The sequence below is a fragment of the Chamaea fasciata genome, unplaced genomic scaffold (assembly GCF_029207755.1).
Source record: "Chamaea fasciata isolate MVZ Bird 193981 ecotype frontalis unplaced genomic scaffold, bChaFas1.0.hap1 SCAF_17, whole genome shotgun sequence".
Taxonomy (NCBI): Eukaryota; Metazoa; Chordata; class Aves; order Passeriformes; family Sylviidae; genus Chamaea; species Chamaea fasciata.
Genome location: NW_027094102.1, coordinates 11,105,609 through 11,110,057, shown reverse-complemented (window position 1 = coordinate 11,110,057; position 4,449 = coordinate 11,105,609). Strand labels below are relative to the sequence as shown.

The 4,449-nt window shown below is 49.9% G+C and overlaps 1 long non-coding RNA gene across 1 annotated transcript; it reads right to left on the bottom strand.

The window, feature by feature from the left end:
* Positions 1-573: 573 nt before the first annotated feature.
* LOC136298448 (uncharacterized) lies at positions 574-1,594 on the bottom strand. Its single transcript, XR_010723319.1, has 3 exons — positions 1,505-1,594; positions 1,269-1,348; positions 574-949 (listed from the first exon to the last, which is right to left on the bottom strand). It is a non-coding gene; the product is annotated as an uncharacterized lncRNA (long non-coding RNA).
* Positions 1,595-4,449: the final 2,855 nt, after the last annotated feature.

Genomic DNA, 4,449 nt, shown 5'->3' with positions numbered 1-4,449 from the left:
GGTGGGAAATGTAGGCCAGCTCCCACATGAGGGGCATGCATTTTTCATGACCGTCCCCATCCTTGATATTTCTAACCTCCAAACATAAGTAAAGAGGGGTTTCCCCTCCTCTCCTCCCACCAGCGGCAGCTTGGCCCTGCTGTAGACAGGAGCAGCTCACGGTGGGTGGAGAAGGAAAGGAGTCACCAAGGAGTCCCTCACTCTCTTAAAAGCCCAGCTTGATCCTAGAAAAAAAAAGCAGGAAGAATCTCAGTCCTCCTTGAAGTGGAAAAACAGAACTAATACATCACTTGAAGTAATAAAACACTGTTTAGAAATGAACAAGTGAGCAACAAGAGGAGGAATTGATCTTAAAAGATGCTTTCTTATTTGAATCCATCAAAAAGGAGACTCACCTCCTGTCCCAGCCTCAGAGCCCAGCTGTCTTTAGGCGGACAGTGCAGGAAACATCAATGAGAGGGTGTTTCTGGCTGCCTGTGTTTCACCTCTGGATTCACCACCCCATTTTGTGCAGATGAGAAGGGAGACGTAGGAAGCCTCAGGATCAAGAGATGCAAAAAAGGAACCCCCCAGTTCTGGTGGAAGACAGACAAATTTATTTTGTTATGAGCATTACACAAGAGGAGGACGCCAACTAACAACAGCCTGCGAGCTAATCAGGGGAAGAGTCACCTCAGGCACACTCCTCCCTGTGCTCGCTGCGTCTCACAGCTGCCGACACCTCTCAGAGGTGCTGTTTCACACTCCTGCCACTTGCTCAGTCCCAGAGAGCACGGCTGGAGCTGCTGCAGTCCCGTCCTGCCGCTGGAAGCCAGCGATGCCGTTGTCACCCCCGGCTGATGCTGCTGGCTGCCCAGGCCAGGTCTCCTCCTCCCCAAAGCGAGGTGAGTGGCTGAGGAATGAGGACTCCCCGAGGGGCTTTCACCAAGGAGTTCACTCAGGTTCCCACCTTCAAAGCAAAAGAGCAGCTCATAAAAAGCACGTAAGCACACGGGGTTTTCCTCTCCCCCACAAAGACTGAATAATGGATGGTGAAGCACTTTCTGTCTCCTGAACTTGCCCACATCCACGGCCTTCAGAACAAAGGCAGCATCCCCTTTGTCCCACACCAGCAGCACAGGCTGTGACCCTCAGCAGAGGATGAGCTCCCGCCACAGCAACACCCAGACCCTGCTCTGTGCCACAGCAACACCACAAGCCCCAGCACGAGCCCCATGGAGGAGAAGCCTCACACTGATACCGAGTGTCTCACACAAGTTGTACCAAACCGTGATTTGTGGGCTCCTCTGGACCAAAAGATTCATCCTGGGGATGTGCAGTTGAGAGTCCCCCTGCAACTGAGGGCAACCTGAGTGCAAAAGAAAACATTTCTTTAAGGAAGCACTGATCTTTCTGAATTTTGCAGGATAACTTACTTCTGGGCAGGAGAGGGAGATCTCTGTGTCTGAGTGCCTAAAAAGGCTGTTATCACTGCCCTCTAAAGAGACACCTCCCGTTTACAAACCTGATTTTAACTGCATTTGAATTCCAGTACAGCAGCCCCATTTCAGCATTCCTTCCTAGTGCTCTAACACACAGATCTATCTCCCCACTCCCACACACACCCCTGATGATGTGCATGAGCAGCACATCACTCCTTTGGCACAAACAGGTATTTATGTTTGCCTCCTCCATCTGGGCCACGTGCAAACACCCTGCACATGCCCAGGACAGCTGCAGGAGTGTTTTGTTCTCTGCTCCTGGCCCTACTCATGCAGCAATGGGAATCACAGCAGCTCTCCTGGGGCCTCAAGCACATAGAAGAAGAAATTTCCCTCACATCAGCTTGATATCAAAGGCCAAAGGATAGTGCTGCCATGCCTGGCTGCCAGCTGGGGGTTAAAGCCTCAAATTTGATGCTGAAGATCCTTTTGTGTGAAGATCTGGGTTAACACTGACTTCATCACAACACATGGCTGGGAACAACCCAGACACAACTTATCCCAATCCCCTCCTACTTCCCAGCTCTCCCCTTCCTCAGGGCCGGACACCAGCAAAAGCTGTCAGGCAGGTGAGATTCCTGTTCCTTTGCAGGTGTTTTTCTTTTGTAAAGCACAAAAACCAAGTGAGTGACAAGGAGTAGGTGATACAGAAAAGCTTAAATCAGTAATGCCAACAAATGCCTCATATCAGCCAATATGCTGAGTGACAGCAGCCCTTTCACAGATCCTGATGTCTTAATTGCAGCTGCTCTGTGCCAGCAGCATTCAAACTTCCTCTCAGCCATGCCCACGAGCCAGCATTGAGGCACCACAGGAAATTTGCTGTGAAAAATCTACAGGAAACCAGACCAGGGTCACGACAGACACAGGAATTGCAGCTTCGAAAGATTCCGAGCCAGAATTCCAAGTCCCTGAGTGCCCTGCTCAGTGAAGCCTTCACCAGGCTACAGGGCATTATACAGAAAAAATATGACTCTTATTTGCTGTATAAACAGACTGCAGTTGTGTTCATTACCCGGGCTTGCATCTCTGCTCAGCCGTGGCACATTAAATGCAAATAAAAGAGAAGGAGTTAAGCAGCATTTAGCCACACGTTGTGGGAAGCTTGTGCTGCTGAGGGGCTCACTGAGGCATTTCCCAGGGAGGGAGCCAGAGCTCCCTGACAGCCCTCTGTGCAAATTGCTAACTGCTTCTGCAAGGCTCGCAGGGCTTCTCCTCCTTTCCCTTTGTTCTTGGAGCTGTGAACAAAAGGCATGTGAATAACTACTTCCCACATTAGCAAACACGCCACAGAGCCGGTGCTGTCCACTGTTGTTCATGTTTTCTTATTTACAGCTGAAAAATTAAACAAGAGTATTAGCTATTAGCAGTAGCCCTTTACAACATGCTGAACAAAGCTATTTTACAACATTTCCAGCAGCAGAGGAACGTGAGATTTTTAGAACCAGCTGCCTGAAAGGCAGCAAAGTAATGCCAAGAGATGGGAGCTGTGGTGCAGCAGACCTGGAGAAAGAGGGTCTGAGATATGGACTAATCTCTGGACAACGGCAAAAAAAAATTTTATAAAGTGGTGCTGGGGCATCCACAGCGAGTGACTGTGAACCCAGTGGTCCTCAGCACCTTGAACAGCAAGGCAAAACATCTGGGCAGTCTGAGGCACTTGCAGCCTTTGCTGCTTTCCATCCCATGTCTTGTTAAGGCTGGGGAGGATTTGGGGCTGATAATGGTGGAGGTAGAGGCTGGACACTGCAGGTGTTCCTAATGTGACAGCTATTGAGTGTTGCTACTCATTCAGGAGGACATCCTGCATTAATGGCTCCAAACTGGCAGAGAGGGGGTTAGATTGGCTATTGGGAAGGAATTGTTCCCTGTGAGGGTGGGGAGGCCCTGGCACAGGGTGCCCAGAGAAGCTGTGGCTGCCCCTGGATCCCTGGAAGTGTCCAAGGCCAGAGTGTCCAGCAGGACTCAAAAACAGAACAGAAGGACTTTCAAGTGCTTCTGCATCTCTCCTCTGTAGCCTGTGCTCGTTCTGTCCTGCAGTTATTTTTCATTATAATTCAGTCCAAAAATAATTTCTGAGACACTTCTCTGCTGCCACCATCCCCCAGCCTCTGTCCTGCTGGGGAGCAGCAGCAGCTGGCCCTGGAGCAGACCTGCCTGGCTCTCTGCAAGGACACTCACCCACCACCTCCATGCTGGCCAGGCTTCTTTTAAAAGCACAGTTATTCAAAGGAAAATCTGGCTTTGCAGCAAACCTCACTGAGGCACAGAGGCAGCGAGAGCATCCAGCAGCAGAGGCAAAGGGTGCACATTATTCCTCCTTATTTCATTTGTGCTTCAAGGGTCTGCATATTTGTCAGAAGCCTTTTCCCCTGCCCTCTTCTCCTGCCAGCTCTCTGATCAGCAGCCCAGAGCCCCTGGTGCTGAGGCAGAGCTGATCCGAGCTGGGATGCCCAAGGCCAACAGGGCTGGATTAGCGTGGTGGCTCAAAGCCACCCTGGCAGATGGCACCTCCCCACATCCAGGGGAGAGCCCACCACATCCCCATGGAGCAGGAAAGGTTTGCTAGCAGGGCACCCAGGCCAGGAACAAACCTGCCCTGCCACGGGCACAGGGACAGTGTGGCCAAGGCTCCCGTTTGCCTCTCAAGGGCTCTGCCTGAGACCAAAGAGAGAATTCAGATTAAAACTTTAAATATCCAGATTTTCAGATTCAGCAGCACCCTCCACTATTAGATTTAGGCTTCTCAGCTCTGAGAAAATAAGAACACTGTGGTGCTCCACAATTTTTTTTTTAATTTTAATATTAATTTCCCAGATTATTATGGAATCAGGAAGATTTGCTTTCAAATGCTAATTTTTTTTCCCCCTTTATTTTTCTGAAAGCACAATCCTCTGAGCTGGCTGGCTCTGACTGTTTGAAGGCTTTGTTTTAAAATTAAACTTCCCTTCACAGAAATTTCAATAGC